Here is a 20,196-nt window from a genome sequence, read left to right on the forward strand (position 1 = left end):
GTGACATCTGCGCATTTTTTCCTGACATTCCTCTGGATCCTCGCATCCCATCCTGAGATGTGCTCTATGCATTTTGAGTACCTTGTCCCTCTCCCAGTCACCTACACCGAAACGGAAAACAATGCATCATGTTCGACTAGGAGATTTTTTTTTTGGATTTGATGTTGTCTCCTCATGAGTGATTGCAGGAACTAGTACATGGATGAAACATGGCACGACGATGAATGGGATGAAGAAGGAGCACATGCTAGAAGACTTTCTCATGGTTGAAAGTGTTATCACTCAGGTTGTCCCTTGGCACCTTAAGGGATACGGCTGAGGTAACCACAAACCAATCTTTGGGCTGCAGGTCCTAGCCTACCTGCAGTTAGAGAGGGCTCTCTCTTTAAAATTTAGCTTTGTTTTGGGTTCATTTTAGGCTAGTTATGGTGTACATGGGTTTTGTTTTGATTTTGGTGGGAAGGATGATGTTTTCAAGCAGAGTTGGGATGCATAGTGTGAGAAGTTCAAACCATTGGGCATGGAGTCATGGATTAGGGCTTGCTGTTGTGTTTTCTTGGTCACAAGAGGAATACAGAGCAGGATAACTACACATAGAACAATATCAAGCTGGAATAAAGATGGAATGAAGGTCAGAGATGAAAGGAAACTAAGAATCTTTCATTAGCTAATAGAGAGGGAAGGTGAATGAAAGTTTGTCTAGGAGCAGTCAAGAATTCCTAAATAGCAGTCATATGTGAAAGAAACAGGGTGAACGTGATCATTTAAGTATGCATATTCATAACTATTTCTGAAGAAAACATATAGAAATAACAAGAACTGAGCATAGAGTGCAGTCAAGCAAAGCCTAAGCTATTCTTCTTTCTTGCTATTTAGATGGTAACACAATGGTGGCATTAACATATATAAACTATAAACAGAGGTAAGAAAACACTTATTGAGCCATGTAGTAACACAAAAATTCCACAGTCACTCTTTGGCCATTAAATAACACAACAAACAGTTCTTCATCCAAAGCATTCCAGCAGTCTTTGATTATAGAGCTCTCAAAGTATACAACGCAAGTCTAGAATGAGGATTATCAACCAACCCCCCCAAATATGCTCTGTGGGGAAGTATATATACAAAAAATGAGTTACAAAATATCTAATTGATGAGTTAATAACTCATAACTTCTTTACCAACTCTTGAGGAATAGTCTATGAAAGAGTAAATGATGCAGTAGATATTTAGGGTAATAGCTATCCATTCTGTCAGAGAATTTAGACTTTTGGGATCAAATGAGTCGGCTGAGGCTGTGCTTTTAATTGTGTTTTTGGGCCTGCTGCCCTGGTGCTTCGCTGAGTCACTGCTTTGTTATCCTGCTCTCGATATGCATACTTGGCCTTTTTATAAAATTTTCATAGTCATATCTCGACTCCCTCTGCCTGCTGTTTTTTCTTTAGTTCTCTGTTTCCAGCATTGCCTCTTGCAAATTTTTGGGTTTTGCAGGTAGTTGAGCAATAGGAAGCTTTCCATTTTGAGTAATTTTTCTTAGCGATGCGCGATTAGCGCTAAGCGCTAATCACCCATCGAAAACTGCCTCTGTTTCTCGTTTCAGGCATTCTTTGACGCGACTCTTGCCCTTTGCGCCTTTTCTGTGATGACGTCAGCATGACGTCAGCGACGGGTCACGGGTACGGCAAGGTGACATGGCAGAGAATAGAAGGCAGGGTAGGGACACTGACAATTGAGCTGGCGGTGACACGGAGCAACTGCGAGTTGACGGGGAGGTGATGTGAGCGGCGACGTGGCGCTGACGTCAGGGGCAGAGAGACAGAAGGCGGTTTGTGGTTTTATCGGGCCGCCTTCTGTACGGGGGCAGTATTTTTCAGATCCCGCCTGATACAATCAAAATGGGACACCTGTCTTATGTACAGCGGAGAAACCGCTACGCGATCGGAAGCTAACTGTCGAACGTCGGGGTGGCTCTGAAATTGGTGAGAGCCGTCGGATGGGGAGGGCCCGATCCGAAGGTGGACGAAACTGCGAGTTGGTGGGCTATTAATGTACGAGGGCCCGCTATATTATATTGATTTATTTATGTGGCAGGGGTTCAAAAACTTTGGGTTTGATGGGTTTTATATGGTTTATGCGCCGATGGTTATTAATTTGACCGAATATCAAATTAATCCCAAATAACATGTATGCGCGGAGGATATTGATATAAAGTTTATGTGTGAGAGAAGGGGGGGGTGGTTGTTAATTCAACCAGAGGTGAAACTAAATCTAGGTTAAGACGCGGAACGGTTCATAATAGTCCCAGATGGACTATTATTTCCCAAGACTTCATTATAAGGCTATAGTGCCATGGGGTGGGAATATTTATTATTTTTTGGAATTTTATATAGTTTTTTGTATCAATAGGGATACGAACATAGGTTAGGGAGCTATATAAATAGAATTAGAAGTTAATATGAGTTTGCGAGGTGAAAGAGTAGGGCATAGGTTAAGTTTATGGACTGAAACTTAGACATAAGAAGTGAATGGAATGTGGGGAAATGATTTTTACACAAGAAATGTGGCTTCTTTTCATTGAAGAAAGTCAAAGCTTGACTTAGTATTTTACAAAAATGAAGTGATAACAGGACTGGTTGGGCAGATCCCAAGGCCCTCAAGGGGATGTTAGTAAGAAACTTTGGGGGAGGGGGGGGTGAAAGGGAGTTAGACATTCTTCCAAAGTTCTACCATCAAAACAACTACTTTGCCACTTCTTTCATTGATGAGACAAGATGTAATTGACAATAAATCAGGTGATCAAAACCTTACTTTCTGCAATCTCAAACTACCTACCCAGCCTAATACAACTAACATTTTTTCTTCTTTTTGAATGGGTGCACTTAGACTTGTAGACCCTGATTATCCTCTTTTCTTTTGACTGCCCTCCTATCTAAGTGTACCCTTATCTCTTCCAAGGGCCTAGATTAAGCAGTTGGGCTCCTTCATTTCTCTACCTAGCTACTCATCTGCTAAGCTTAAGTTGTTTGGATAGATATTCATTCTCTATCTTCTAAAACAAGCAATTTAAACCTAGGGAAGCCAAGATTAAGCTGTTCGGCTTTCCCTTAACTATAAAACTCTTCAAAAATGGTATGATTCTTCAAAATGGAACTTCTTGGAAATATGGAACTTTGCAGCATGAAAAGATGAAATATTTGGCATGTAAAACAGTCAATCATGAAATATGAAACCTATTGCAATAGGAGGCTAACAGAAAGAACTCACGAGGCACATCGGGAAGTGAGTAGAAGGGACACATACGCATGCACCATCAAGGAAATACCAAGACCATCACAGACACCGTGTGCTTTTCCATGTAGAGGTCAAGACATGTTACACCAAGAGCACACCCATAACTCAGAAGCACAAGAGCTCAACATAGACACCATAGCCAACCAGCACATGTTAGGAATGTCATGTCGAGTTGTGTCATGAGTTGTCTTGGCCACATCACTACTACGGGCCATACTTGTTGTAATCAAATGTAATGTAATATGAAAGTAGAAGACACAAAGATATGAAGTTGAAGAGTTATGTTAGTTGAAAAGTCATACAAAGCCAAACATTCATGAGGGAAGTCGAAGAGTCACAAGGGTCAATTATCACCCTTGGCTATACATACCCCCTCATTGTATGAGAAAGGAATTTTTCACCTTGGCTCCTCCCACATAACCTTCAGAGTCTGTAGTTTGTTCTTTGAGGAGTGAGGAGTGGCTCTAATGTCCCACTACTAGCACTAGTGATGTATGGTGTACAAATGTGTCTTGGAATTTTCTATTAATTCATAATCCTGTCTCAGGCTAGCACATTTTAACACATGTTTTGTATCCATTTTTAAGACTCTTCTTTAAACATTTGTAATGTATGTTCGCTTAACCTGTAATAAGATAGTTGAAATACTTCAGTTATTTTAGTAATTACATTGTTGAAGATGTGTTGTATTGTTTATCACTATTGTCCCATCCATGTGGACTTCTCCGCCAGACATTAGATAGACCATTTTTGTGTTTTCTTGGTTTTAACGACCCTCACCCATGTGTGCACTACTCCGCTGGATAGTGTATGTTTTTTCCCTTTAACTTTGTATTCATGACTGTCGCATCTGCTGTGGACTATTCTACTGACGATGGACAAATCATTGTTGTTGTTCGCATGTGTTTCTTCTTGGGTTGGGAATATTCCCTCTCATCAAGAGGCTCACTTTACTCTCCCTTTTGACAGTAAGAGAACGCACACACACAGATTTACATTACAAACTCACCATGCACACTCAACTCGCTTTCTTGAAGTTACAAGCATAACAATATCATGTGCTGAACAACAAGAGCTAAGGAAAATCTCTAAGATAATGGCAACCGGGCCATCATACCGGATGGGATTCCTACACCAAACTGTGTGAGTTCTAGTTGGGACTTCATACTAGGGATATCCCCTCAATGTTGGTGGGTCCAGCACTATCAACATTTCTGGCACTAGAAGGAGGGCCGCCAATAGTTTATGGCTGAATTTCCTCTCAACCCCACATATACATCATCTTGTGGAGGCAGTAACACAAAATCTCTCTCTCCCATGCACATCTCTAAATTTGGTTACTCGTCACCTCCCACACCCGAACAAGAGATTTCATATCACCACCTTCGCACTGTCCATCCCATCACCCATCATTTAGCCAAAGTTGTTGGACTGATTCCATGAGTACACAATCTTCCCTCTTCATAGAGGAAGCATAAGATTATGCCCACTGGATTGGTAGTCTCATCTGTTGAAGAAGAAATACTCGCCACTCTTTAAAAGCTGGTAGAAGCTGTTGAGAACAAAGAGGAACCTCCTATTTTCCAAGAAGGAGAAGGAGCTAACAACATACTCTTGGGCTTAGGTTTTAGCAGAGGTAGCGAAGGGGAAGGTAGCAGAGGAGGGGGAGGTAGAGATGAACCAAAACATTCAAAGGTTGAACTGTTTAATTCAGAAGAAGAGGAGGAGTACGAAGAAGAAGAAAATATGTTTGATCAAAATCTAGAATGGATGACATAGGGCCCATTCACACTCCAAGTTGTCTTTCATAAGATGCCAAGGCACACAGAAGTGGTTAATGAAGTATGACCCTGACATAGTAGTGAAGGCGAAATACTATATAGAAATCTTGTACCTACATCTGCAGACACTCGAGGTACATTAGGGCAATGTTGCATGTAGAATGTTTCCATGTACCTTGGATGATAGAGCAGTTGTATGGTACCATAGCCTTCCTGTCAACTCTATTCAGAACTGGGGGATGTTCAAGAGAATTTTCCTTGAGAAATTTGTTGATGACAAAACCCCCACCATGTTGTTGAAAGAATTAGGTAGTCTTAAGATGGATAAAAAAGAAAAAGTGAAATATTTTAACCAGAGGTTTAACCGTATTTTGAACAAGTTCGCTGTAGAAACTAAACCTCATGATTCCATCACAATCGAATACTACACATTTGCACTATCAACCAACATTGCGCAGTTCGTCAAGCGATTTACGAAACCAACACTTTTCAAAAATTTCCAAAAATAAATTGATGTGGAGAAAGACTTGCGCATGATTGGCGTCATTGTAGATGATGAACCAACTAAGGACTCTAAAGACACGAGCAGGAGGTCTCAGACTGCTGTGAGTAAGGTAAAGAAAAAATAAACAAGTGAAATTGAGACCCTTACAAATCTCCTCAAGTCCTTGACAATTGAAGTAGCAGAACTCAAGCAATGGACAACCAAGACAACAACGAGCAACAAACCTCCCATAATTGCACAGAGGAAGAATGAGAAATTAGGTGGAAGCAATAGGTACCTGCATAGAGTCCCAATTTTGTGTTTCAAACATACCATATTGTGAAGGATAACTTCTGTTAGTTCCACGAAGCATGACATTCTAAAAATTCTTGTTCGGAATGGAACTGATTTGTCGACACCATAGAATCAGAAATATGATAAACAAATGAATGCATTTACAGTTAACACAATCAATTGGGAAAAATCTTGAAGAACTTTATTGATATCAAGGATAATTACAACCCATAAAAAGTCTGATCTAGCTCCATCCTCCCAGATTCAAGCCTTCTTCACCTCATGAATTAGCAAGAACACACCAACAATATCACAATGCTCTCACCTCAATATTAAAACTAGTAGCACTTTCTTACAACTCAAAATAATTCAGCCTCCTGATCTCTTGGATAGGAGATCCTTTTATAGATTATTGCAAGAGGGTGAGTCATCAATGGGGATGATGAATTTAGTTCCATTTGTTTAAATTAGTTCCATAAGAGAGGGGAATTGGAGATGGATTCTTAGTTCCCTTGGTCATCCTTGGGAAAATTCAGAGAGGCAAGTGGCATAGGAGAAGTTTCTAGAAGATTCCATGAGCAACCAACTAACAAATTGTCCTGGAATTTTGTCCAACCTAGCCCATCGCACTTACTAAATGGCCAAACTACAATGAATCTCACTTAGATAGTGTAACAGGTGAGATGCATCTCACCCTAACATAGGGCTTTTAGATATGGTTCAGTTTCGGCACTTTCTGGATGATTTCTGAGATGGAACTTTTGGGGAATGAGGCATTCAGATGACTAAGATTCTTTAGGGTATAAAACAACTCTTTTAGAGGTTGATGAGCCCTAATTTCATCGACATATGAGTTTGGGGTTGATGTGCCAAAATATGTCTATAACAGTTGGCCCCTAAAGCATGAGGTCGTAAATGTTCATGTCGGGTGAAATGCTTTATCATGAGGATCAGAAGTTTTGAATAGGAAGGTGACCTGCATAAATTACAATACAATACATCATAATAATATGATTTTTCATGAACTAGCTGAGGGAGGCATTCCCATGCTTAGCTTTATAAATTTTCATTTCATGTACATAGATCAGATAGTCGTCTGCAGATATAAACTTGTGATTCTACAGATATAGAGTCATAATCCATGATTAGGATGACCATCTGTGTAGGGCCTTTGTACATTTGATGTTTTTGTATCCCTAAATATATCGCAACCTGGATGGATGAAACTAGATCCGGTGTCTTCAAACTCGTTCAATCTTTGCTCGATGTACAAGTCAAACCATGTGAGGAGATGTTCTAAGGTCGAACTTGGAAAGACATCGCTTGATTACCAGCCAATGATATGAGCTGTTAATAGATGCAAGAGGGATCACTAATAATGATAATGATCCTCAAGGTACTACAGTACATTTCATGTGGTCTGAATACATGATCCGATGTCGAACACCACATAAAATCTTTTGGTTGAAGGCCATTGATGTCAACCTGTCACCGGAAGAGAGAAACTTGCCATTGATGTAAACAAGCTTCAAATCACTGGAAGGGTGTTTCTAAGTCAACTTCTTGGATAATGAGCTGATGTCGACAAGAAGCAACTCGTTGTAGTAGGGCCTTGATGTATCCCACATCTACAACACGAAACGAAGCAAATGATTTCTGGAGGTGAAAATGAACTAACAACACAAGGTTGAGGAATGGCGGTCATGAAAAATGAAGGTTGGAGGTATTGTAGTGTATGAGACATTAACTGTATGACTTCTTAACTAGATGGCTTCTCCACTGGATGACTTCTCTTGAAAATTTCAGTGACACTGAGATGAATTGGTAGTGTTAACCCCAAAAGATGGATGGTATGAAAGACCAATGGTATAATGACCAGTGAATGGAATAACCCAACCCAACTCAATCATGGAGATGAACTGAAAGTGTCATGTTCAAGAGCGACTTGCTACCATAAATTCTTCAAGATTTTTCCCATTTTCCCCAGTCATCGCTAATCAATACCTCTTTATTTTTGTCAAGCTTGAGGAGGATAACATATGCTTGTTCTATAATTCGCCCTTCGGGCAAACCCGTTGCTATTTCATGTTTTAACGATCTAGCGACAGTGAAACTCGGTCTTGCCTAGATGGAAAAGTCTGTCGCTATTATTTTAACGAGTTTAACGACAAGGACAACTCGGTCATTTTCATGTTTAGAGAGTTTGAAAAGGGACTAAAAGTAAACTCCATAAGTTCTTTTTTGTAAAGTAATCCCTCAGGTCCAAAAAAGGATAAAATAATACAAGAGGAATGACGTTTCCAATACTTTAACGAGCCGGAAAAGACAAGCGCTCGACAATATTTTCTTCTTTATAGAGTCCGAAAAAAGTTTAAATACGACTCCATTTTGAGGAACGAGTGGTGTCTAGGGTAGAAACTAGTTCTGGTGATGTTGGAACTTCTCAAAACATGTTGATTTATGTGAAGAGGCTGGCTAATAAGACCACTCATTGCAACTGTTCCTCATAAAAGGGTAAAACAACCAAGTGAAAGCGTATGATCGACCAAAGAGATGGTGGTGATGGAATGAAACAACCAAGGCTCATCTGATAATAGAGGCTGATAAAATGGCAATAACGAGGGTTAAAAAATTGAAAATGGGTTCATTTTTAGACAAGATTGAACCATAGGGAACTATGCTTGGATTCAGTTTCATGTTTACACAAGCTTGAAATGAAAAAACTATGCTTGGATTCAATTTCATTTTTACACAAGCTCAAAATGCAAAACTATGCTTGAAAATGGTTTGCATGCCCCTAGCATGATGAAAGGGAGAGTCTCCTGTAACCATATGGAAGTCACTGCGATGAAGCTAGATGGTTATCCAACACCTTTTGGCTTCGTCCAGATAGACAAAGGTGAATGGGGTGATTCCCTTCACATAACCTACAGGGAAACTTAACTTTACCATTAGGTGCATGCCCCCCAAGCTTCATTGCATTCACCTAAGTAGACTACTCATGACTATCAAGTGGATGGAATGAAGGTTCTTTTAAGAGATCAAGTGAACGACTCGACTGGGATTTTAGGAGATCTACTCAAAGACTCAATTTGGAACTTGGGACCTTGTTTCATTTTTTATTTTTTTAAATGAGCTTGACACAAGACAAAGAACTTTGCTCAGATTCCTTGTTTCATTTTTTAACGAAGTTGACACAAGACAACGAACTATCCTCATATTCCTTGGGTTCATTTTTCAACGAGGTTGACACAAGACCAAGAACTCTCCTCATGCCCTTGTTTCATTTTTTAATGAGGTTGACACAAGACAAAGAGCACTCCTCGGATTCCTTGTTTCATTTTTTAACAAGCTTGACACAAGACAAGGAACTATGCTCATTGGCCTGTTTCATTTTTAAACGAGGTTGACACAGTAAAATAACTATCCTCATGATTCAATCACAACTCATAAGAGATCATGAAAGAGAGATCTGGTTCCAATGCCCCCAGTACATGATGTACAACATCACTGAATTGATCGTCAGTTGATGTAGGTATGGAACAGGTTGCCACATAATTAACCTGTGGTAGGGATGATACCATTGGTACAAAAGGACCAGAAGATGGTTGACTAGGAGCTATATTTGGACCAGGAAATGAAAGCTAGTCAACGGTGACAATTTTTCCTTCATGCAGGAAACAAATCTCTTGAAAGAGTGGAAACAATAGCTCCCATGCCATAAACATAGTCACACCCTAGAAGTAAATTGTAATCTAAAGGGCCTGGGACCACCATCACATTCAGATAAATGGTTTTCCCTCCCAAAAGTAATAGGTAACTGAAGAAGGATCCCTAATTGTCGACTGGTTCCTCTGTTAAAGCCCAACAAATTCTGTGTAATAGGTACAAGCGATGGTGAACCAAGCACTTTCCAAGCAGTTGAGGAAAGGATACTCACTGATGCACCTTCGTCTATAATAGTGCCAGATACAGTCATTTTACAAACTTGTACTATGATCTGGAAAGGAACATAAGAAGGAAGTTGGAATCCTGCCAGTCGATTCTAATCAAAGGAAGTGACTAGACTACTTGGAGGGGGTACCGTAGGAACGGGAGAATTAACCCCTTGAGTTATGAGAGCGGCAGGATTTTCCTCCTGTCTTGATGGAACAGTAGGACTACCCCCAAGCTCATTTGAATCTGAGGAAACAAAAAGAACTTGAGTGGTATGATTTTCACTCTCTTCGAGAAAGGTACGATTAGCTGAAGGTGAAATCGGGTGAACTGTTACCTCAACCCGTTGATTTGGATCAAGTATAGACTCATAGGATTCACTTTCAAAGAGACTGGTTTCGACCGACGGTGGATTTTGGTCAGTCAAGTCATCAACTAGTGAAGGATTTAGGGAGAGTTTCCTATAACCAGATGGAAGTCACTGCGATGAAGTAGGACGGTTATCCAATACTTTCTTGGCTCCATCCAAATAGGGACAAAGGTGAATGGGGTGATTCCCTTCACATCACCTACATGGAAACTTGACTTTTCCCTTCTTTCCATGAACTTTACTATCACTAGTTGATGGTGTGTCACCAATATGATTTCCAGAAGTTAATGACATGGGATGATGTGAATGGGAAGACCATTCTTCTAAGATCTGAGTAATATCAGGACAACTTCGAAGAAGATGGTTTCCCACACAAAGTTTGCATGGATATCGAATTTTGTGAGGCTTGATGGGTGGTTTATCATCAGATGTTGCATTCAAAGCAATGGTTGCTTAGTTGTCCCTTTGCTGAATTTGCTTCTTCTTCTTCTTATTCCCTTTCTCCTTCTTCTTAGCCACCTAGTTACTAGTACCAATACTTTCACCAAGAAAATAGGATTAAGGGGAGGAAGAAAAAAATGAGGAAGAATGCAAAGGGTCAACTAAAGGATCAACTGGAGGTTGATTTTTTCCAGTTGGAGGTGTACTTGATTGCAGAGGAATCACGACATTTTGAACCAAGGAGGTTGAAAACAACCAGACTGGAAAGCCAATGGTAAATCCTGGAAGAGACAATGTAGCCATATAAGGAGCACCAATATTTCCGAAAGAAGGAAAAGGACTAGGATTCCCATGAAAAGGAATTCCTTAATCAGTGGATTCTGGATTTGTTGCCATATGTTTCAACCTAAGATCAACTAAAGAATAGGGATGTTATTCGCAGTCAATCTATTTTAACGACACTTTGGACACAACTCTGCTTTTTCAATTTTAAAGAGTCGAGAAAAAGCTAAAGATGACTCTAGTCGCCTTCGATTTTTAATGAGCTTGAAAGGACAAGTGCTCAGATGGACCTTTTCTTTTAGAGAGTCAGAAAGGAAAAAAAGTGACTACTCTGGAGAATCTAGACAAAATGGTTTACCAGACCAATCGCAAAACTGCAATATACACCTTGGTGATAAATTAAAGAGAAATTACCAAGGACTTATGTACGACAGTTAATCTTCCCGAATTCTGTATTCAGTGCATTGCGATCGATAAGGTGGTAGACTCGGTTTCCTATGGATAAAGGATTTAAGCCTATTGTGGTCTCCCAATATATATGTGATGGTATGGGGAGAACAAGTCCGTGCTAGCACTTGTCATATCAAAGAGGAGGAATCACCCAACCTTCAATGAAAACGATAGCCACTAGGTTTAATGACGTTGAAACACGTCTCTAGCCTAGACCTCTAAATGTGTTGCATTAGATTCCAAAGCATTGTTAAGTTAATTGAGGTTCATTTTAAGTTGATCTTTCTTAAAAGTTTGCCTTTGAAGGTTCACCACGTGATGTATGTTCGCAATTCCTAAAATGAAACTATCATGATAAACAAACTTTTGATTTAGTTTGAATGATGAAAACCTTAGCTACTAAAGGATAGAGCAATCAGATCTTTAACAAAGAGAAAAGAGCACATCTAATGCAATTTACCTAGCTATTGCTATCAAGAATTCACAAACCTTAATATGCACAATGCAAAATTCATTTATTTTTTTCAGCTCTCCTTAATGTGATTGATTCAAGAAGGAAAACTAAATGCAACAATGATTCAAAATATTTCACACAAAATGGCAATTTTCGACAATTTTTCTTCGAAGAGGGAAAGGAAGACTCAAAACGACACTTTCAAATTTGAAGAAATATATTTTCAACACTTTGAACAAACTAAAATCAAATCAAATCCATCAAAATAGTTTAATCGATAAGCTATGAAGGAGGATTTTGCAACACTTCACTTTTCGACGAAAATGGAAGACTTTACGACACTTTTTCTATCGAAAACAATAAATCAACTATCACTACTTTTGATAATGGATTGTAAATGAAGAGCCAACACACAAAAACATTCACCAATCCTAATGTAATCTAGGTTGATATAAGTGATGTAATTTGACTTCAGTGATGAGGTATTGTTCAAATTTAGCAAACATCCAAACATGTTTGAAAACTAGTCAAAAACCCTCAACTCCTAGATGGGAAATTGAGTTCAGTCAATCATCGCACCTGGCCTATGCAAATAGTTATATGCATCACACTTTTCTCATTCGGGAGGTGAGATGCATATCCAGTCACAGTGGAAGACAGTGCGATGGTCAGGGAGCGCTTCTGAAAATGGTTTTGGCTCAAATTTGTAGCAGTTTTCAATGGATCAAGCTTGGTTTTGATGAACAATGATAAGCAAAGTATGATGGAATGTTCTAAGAGGTTACTGAGCTACCAAAAGGGCATGTATATGTGTTTGCAAGTCAAATGTTTAATTCATAAACTAAACCAGAGATTGACTGAAGTAGAATTTATTTACTACACAATTGCAGAACAAGAGTGATTCGAAAGTTTCCTGGCTAGCTTCAGACTCTATCTATAGTTTATATAATTCAACATAGAACAAAAAATAGCAACAAACAATCATCTGGTAGTCCCCAACGGACTAGCCAATTTGTTTCTGGGAAAATTAGTGTCTTGTCAAATGACTAACCCTCTAGATTTGGTAGCTAACCTAGAAACAATAGTTTAAATCAATTCAATATCTTTCCTATGAGTGATAGATATGAAAGAGATTATGAAGACCAACCTGTAACTATTCAGCCTCATGATCTCTTGGATGGGAGATCCTTTTATATATTATTGCAAGAGCATGAGTCATCAATGGGGATGATGAATGTAATTCCATTTGTTGAAATTAGTTCCACAAGAGAGGGGAATTGGAGATGGTTTCCTAGTTCCCTTGGTCATCCTTGGGCGAATTCAGAGAGGCAAGTGGCATAGGAGAAGTTTCTAGAAGATTCCATGAGCAACCAACTAACAAATTGTCCCAGAATTTTGTCCAACCTCACCCATCGCACTTACTAAAGGGCCAAATTGCGATGCATCTCACTTAGACAGTGTAGCAGGTGAGATGCATCTCACCCTAACATAGGGCTTTCAGATATGGTTCAGTTTTGTCACTTTCTCGATGATTTCTGAGATGGAACTTTTGGGGAATGAGGAATTCAGATGACTAAGCTTATTTAGGGTATAAAACAACTCTTTTAGGGGTTGATGAGCCCTAATGTCATCGACATATGCATTTGGGGTTGATGTGCCCAAATATGTCTATAACACCTAACCGAGGTTCAGAGTTAAGTTTTCCAAACAAAGCCCTACACTACTGGCCCTTTCAACATTAATTTGCGGAGCGCGGACTAAATTATCACCCGAAGCAGTATGAGGTGATGGTGGAACCAAGTTTCCACACCCAGAGATGGTTATGATTTCATTTTATGCTGTAACGCGCAAATCGATAAGTCCTTGACGCTTATCGATATAACTCCCTTTTACCAGCCCGTAGACCTTTGCGAAGGTCTACGACTGTCTTTTGCGAACCCTAAATAGGCGAACCAATCACTTACGAGCCTTTGTAATCACTCCTAAGTCTGTTATTACCCAGATCAGCTTAAGTGTCTAATATCTTTAGCATGCATTAAGATATTATTCACGTAAACAGATATTATTACTTGTGTTCGTATAACAATGTAAACCATGAAGAATCGTGCATCAATGCAACATTAAATTATAATCCCAAAATTCATCATAACATAAATGCATTCATTCATGACATAAGTAAATAGATCAAATATAGGTATTTCTAGAATAGTCTCTTTATTGATACTTCAGATTTGCTTACAGACTCAAAACTACCCTGCACAATCAACTGCAGGGGTCCGTGCACTCAGTTGTAGACTCTATTCTAGGCCTCTACACACACAGTTGCAAAGCCTCTCTTCTACTCAAACATTCTTTGCTCGTCACTTCTACTGACCCATTACATCAAATATGAACTTCTCCTCTTTATGAACTGCCTTAGACTCTCTAAGACTCTCCTTTTTATAAAATCCCATGGTCTGTGGACCATGGGTAGATCTATACAAGCCAACAAAACTTACATAAAAGAAGGGAAAATCCATTTATGACATTTACTATCTACGTGCTCTAGGATCATAACTTGCAGAGAATTTACACTTTACATCACAAAAAATTAGGTTTTCTGCCCCAAAATTAACCTTTGGGGACCCTGTTCCAACAAGCCCCCAACACAAATATCCTGACTTTTCTTGGAGTCACTATATTGGCACTAATATCTTACTACGAAGACCTCCCAACTCCACTTGTGCTACTGCAACTTCAGTTTTGCATTGCGTAGCTACCTACTTGACCTGCTCCACCAGCTGCTCGGTCATTGGTCCTACGTTATCTTCCTGGATCTTCTGTTGTGTTCTCTATAGGTTGGCCAACTTCTCCCCAATGGTGGCGGAGATCACATAGGCCTCATCTAGCCAAGGCCCCAATCTAGCCTTGAGGACTACCTCTTTCCGTTGCACTGCTTCCACCTATTCTTGCAGTTGCTTTGCCTCCTGCAGCTTTTCCAATCTCTGTGTGACAACGATGGTGTGTGTTGTCACCTTTGCTTCGTCATACTGCTATTGCAGTTCCCGGGCCTCTGTGTTCAACCTCTGCAAGTTAGGATCTTCCTGCAGACTCGTGATTAGCTCCATGGACTGCTCAAAGAGCACAATGCATTCTGCCACCGCGACATCTATTGCAGTGACTCCATCCCTCACATCAGCTTCACGTTGTTCTTTGACCTCTGGTGGAGTTGAAGGATGTGTCTTCAACTCAAGCTCTGTAATTTTCAGGTTTAGCTAAAACTAAACCTTTTCCATTTCGGTCTTCGCATCATGCACACATACAGCCAACTTCTGAATCTTGGCTTCCACCAATGCTTCTTCTGGGATATGCAGTTCTGAAACTATTCTGTATGCTTCAGCTACTACTGCTATAGTGTGCTCATTCTTTTCCTAATCCTTGTTCCAAGCTTCTAGCGCATCTATCCTCTCAATGAATATCTGTTTGTTTTTTATTTTCTACTCATTGATCATGTGCAGCATGAGCTACTCTCTGTCCTTAAGCTCTTCAAGGACACATGCTTGTTGGGTGTGAAGGAAATCACTGGGAAGCGCGGCCAAGTTGAGGCCAACTTTCCTCAGCGCGCTGATAGTAGCCTTGTCAGTTGTCGCCTCCATGTTGAGAGCTCCATTTGGTAGTGCAACTAGCCAGAGATCCAAGGATCAAACCAACTCTGTGGCTTGAGTGGTCCCCTGCGCCAAACTAGTTGATGTTGCATTGCTCTATCCTACAACTGTTTGCAGTCTAGTGGCTTGGATCTGCAGCTCACACAGACCCGTCTGAATGGCACTTAATGCCTGCTTCTGCTGCTACTCAAACTACTGCAGTAGTTTTGCAATCATATCCCTTACCTTATCCCCAATGTCATCCAAGTCGCTCTCTATCAAGGTGATCAGGTCTAGAGATGACTTAATGGCCTTGGTCTTCTTTCACAGTCGTTCTTTTTCCTGTTCCCTGTTCCACTTCACCTAGAAGGGAGTGCTTTCCAAATCTCCACCACTCTATTATGATTTCTCATCATCCTCATTTGTGGTGAAGGGGACTTCTAGCTCCTATCAGAGCTGTGCTCTTCCTACTCTGCTTGTTCCTTGGCAATGCACTCCGCTTATGCACATGCCTTCTCTTCAGTCTCCTTCTTTCACTTTTCAGCCAAGTGCTGAACTTTCAATCAGGCCGCTTATTTTTTCTGCTTTTCCGCGGACTTACTAGTCTCGGAAGAAAAATCTGATGTTGTGTGCCAGTCTGCTGGCCACCGATCAAGGACTACTGCAATGGCATCATCCATCAAGAGGTATGGTAAATCATACCACTTATGTTCTGGGTCCTTTTGCTCTTGGATGGAGATGCAGTGGAAGTCTGCTTTAAACTCCGTGTACCCAAATAGCTACTCAAAGACAGTTGGTGGCAACCATGGCTTTTGGTTGATGGCCATATTAATGCTCATCTTCATCAATAACCAAAACACCTTGCTCTCTTGAACCTGCTCAGCGTCCTTTATGGCCCATAGCGAAGCAAACTTCGTTGCTTCTGGAAAATCTAGCACGATCGGAGGAAATTGGGTATCCTCCGGCAACTCCCATGCAACCAGCACAATTGAAAGTAAGAGCCATGAGTAGTGAAAAGTCTTGCTTTGGTCCTATGCCTCCCTCCAGTTCACTAGGAACTTGCTGCACAAGTAGCATGCCCAATTGAATTCTACGGCCTCCGCGCATTGGTCTGCTAGTAAAAAAACTAGTGATGGCACCTCGTCCATGCGGCACTTTCTCATTATTTTGCTGGCCAAGATCTGGGTGGCCACCTTCACCGCGGGGTTAGTTATGCTTTAAATTGAATACCCACATGGCTTCTTGATAAGAATAAACTTGTCCTTCATCCACAAGACGAGGTTGCGCTCACCCATCTTTCCACCAAATGTCTTGGCCGAATTTAGTCTTGAATTTGGTAGTAAGGTGATCCTAAGGATCAGCACGTCAGCTATAGGGATCGGCTCCTCCAACCACAAGCACCCATTGTGCACTAGGCACAACAACTGTTTGATAACAATTAAATTTATGGGAGCGTGATGGTAATGTGGAACCCATAGCAGATTCAACAATCCTGCCTTCTCCACCCCATGAATCCACTTCACCAGCTCTAGCGCGGTGACACCACTTGTAGAATACTTGCTGAAGGAAATTATCAGTAGCCAGGTGGGGGAACCGCTCAGTGTCCCCCAAGTCCCAATCGTCAAGCTTCAAATGTGGGACGCATGCCAAGTGTGGAACTTCAAATGTTATATTCTCTGGTAGCATGGGTGTATGAAGGAGAAACTTTCCCTCATTTGGGTCCTTTGGGACCTTCGCCTTTCCCTGGCATGGGGGGATTTATTCTGGCAGCTTGGAAATAGGGTCTACCCCCTCAATATCAATGTCCTCTGTGCCCTCATCGCCCTCCAGGTCAACCACTTTTCCCTTTTCTTACATGGTTGGATTTTCTTTTCTCTGATGTTTCCTTGGTGACTCACGCACCGACAACGTCTTCTTCTGTTTATCCTTCTTCGGCTTGGGAACCTCTCCTACCGGCGTAGGCTTCAGCCTAGGCAACCTCGACGATTTTGGCACTGTTGTGGGCACCTCCATACTTACGACCTTAGGGGCAGCTCCCTTAGAGGCAATAGACCCTCCAGCACTTGCAGTTTCCATGGGTTCAAACATGAAGCTATTAATAAGCTATTGGGTTTCCTCAGGTAACTTGTCAAACACAGAACTAGTGACCATGTCCTTAAAGAACACACAGTTCATACACACCAGACAGCGCCACACCTAAACTCTCAAAATGAAAAGTGTATCTCATTGGGTAGCCATCTGTAATTTATAGGCATGTTTGAATTCAAATTCGACTATTCCCCCCAAAATCCACTCATAAATGCTAGATTGGCAGCATATTTTCAAATATATTGCTCTTAAATTCAGCCTTAAATGCAGCCCCCCTGCTCCTATTATCCGTTTTCTCACTGTCAAATCATTAACAGTGACGTAATGGTCACTTTCTAGCTACATTGCATGGTCTCTCATCCTGTAGCATAGCTCCCTCTGTGCGTCTGCTGATACTGTGACAACTGTCTATCCCACGCAGGCCCTTCATCGCAAAGCTCTACAACCAAAATAGTTTAGTTTATAGTCTCACGCCTCCTTGCAACTACTTGGAGCGCTAAGATTATGCTACCGTCATATAGTCATCTGGCCGGATCCCCGATGTATGGCTTCAATCGGCTGCCATTTACCTTTCCAAGAAATGGATCTCGATTCAATTTCACCAGCTGAACTTCTCCACCATAAATAATCTCTTTGATCACATATGGTCCCAACCATTGCATCTGAAATTTTCCTGGGAATTTATCAAACTTGTTGTCATATAGTAAAACTAAGTCGTTTACCTTGAAGGTGTGTAGTTTGATGTGCCGATCGTGCCACGCCTTTTCACGCTCCTTCTAAACTTGTTGATGGAATCCATCCAAGAATCTATCTACCTCCAACCAAGCCTTTCTTCTAAGGCTCCACGGTCCACCATTCCTATGAACTCTGCTATCCGTAGACTAGGCACAATGTAATCCATCGACATCACAGCTTCTATGCCATAGACCAGTCGAAAAGGTATTTGTCCAGTCATCTTTTTACAAGTAGTTCTATAAGCCCACAAACATTGCCGGTACACGTACATCCCAATCATTCCTTTGCGCATTGTAAAACTTTGTCAACATGTTCTCCAATATCTTATTAAAATGCTTCCACCATCCCATTAGCTTGAGGGTGATATGGCGTGCTCTTTTGATGATAAACTTGGAATTCCTCCGTCAGCATGTTGATCGTTTCATTAAGGAAATGTGTATAACCGCGATTGCTCATCAAAATCTTCGAGCAACCAAACCTAGTCAGCACATATTCAAATAGGAACTTCGTTGTTTTCCCCCTATACAATCCTTTATAGGTTGTGCCTCCACCCATCTGGTCAAATACTTAGTTGCCGTGATGATATACTGCACACCCGTGTTCTTTCCTGGAGGGTGAATCTGTCCTACAAAATCAATTTCCCATTTTTCAAATGGCTACAATGAAACTTGGAGATTCAGAGGCAGTTCATCCCTCTGTGATGGCCTACCCGTTTGTTGACATGCATCCAGTTGTACCTTAAGAAACCAATTTCCTAGCTGTGGAGAAATTGTGCTTAAGACATTAATGATTATTGTTTGTTGTCACTTATTTGTGACTTTATTGTTTTTTGTGTTCTCAAATGAAGGACCTGGAAAACTTGGTCTTTAACCCTTAATACATGTATGACAAGAACATCTTAGAATGCCATTTGTTGCTAGATATAAATGATGACTGAAGAAAGCTTGAAGGAGAAGTTAAAGATAATATGTGGCTTAACGCAGAACCTACTATCCGTCACTTAGAAGAATTATGAAAATGAGAAGTGAATCATAGAAAATATGCTGCTTAACACAGAAAATATTATTTGTGACCCTTGGAGAAGTTAAAGATAATATGTTGCCTTACACAGAAACTATTATCTATAACTTAGAAAGGAAGGTGAAAAATTCAAGTATACGAGCGCTCTTTTAAGGAGTTTTAACTTTATCTACATAAGAAAATAAAGACTTGCAGCTTCATTACTATACTTGAAAGAAGAAAACACATGATGACACATGACAGAGAAGGTTACAAAATTATACCCAATAATTCATGGAAACTTCTTATTCTTTCATTAATAAATAGTTATATCAGGAATACAGTGGCCTAGTCTTCAGGTTCTCCAAAATTCCAACCACCCCATTAAAATTCCTTTTTCGGGCTTTTATCTCTTCTACCAAATCAGTTTTGGAAAATGATTTCTTGAAACAGCTAATAAAATGCTTTATAGCAGTTATAAAACTACTTCCTATTTGAGATTATTCAACTTCATTACATATAAAATATTTAAACTGATAACAAATGTAAAACTACGCCAAAAGCTTTAAAAGGGGGTCGCATATATGTCGGGAGTGTTTTGATTGGAAAAAACATAAATAAACCTGACCAATCACCTTTTCTTCATATTCAACTCAGACACTGATTCTTCCCTTTACCCAGCAAAATTAACACAAACCTTTGGTAACTGTGGAACTGAAAAAGAATTAACTCTGCTTTATTAACCCATCAGATGTGCATGTTCAATGTTTCATTGACTTCCCATCGCAAATCACAATCGGTGCTTTCAAATGTTGAATTGACCCAATCCTTAACAAATCGTGACAAGGCGAACGGGCGGAGTTATAAAACATAGCATATAAACTATCGGGTCCAGGATATTTATCATTGATTACAATCAGTGGAACCATATACATATATATAACTGCAGACCGGCCAAGAATTATAAA

Source organism: Pinus tabuliformis, chromosome 7, assembly GCF_031772625.1.
Source record: "Pinus tabuliformis cultivar Carrire ecotype Pingquan chromosome 7, CPIR1, whole genome shotgun sequence".
Taxonomy (NCBI): domain Eukaryota; kingdom Viridiplantae; phylum Streptophyta; class Pinopsida; order Pinales; family Pinaceae; genus Pinus; species Pinus tabuliformis.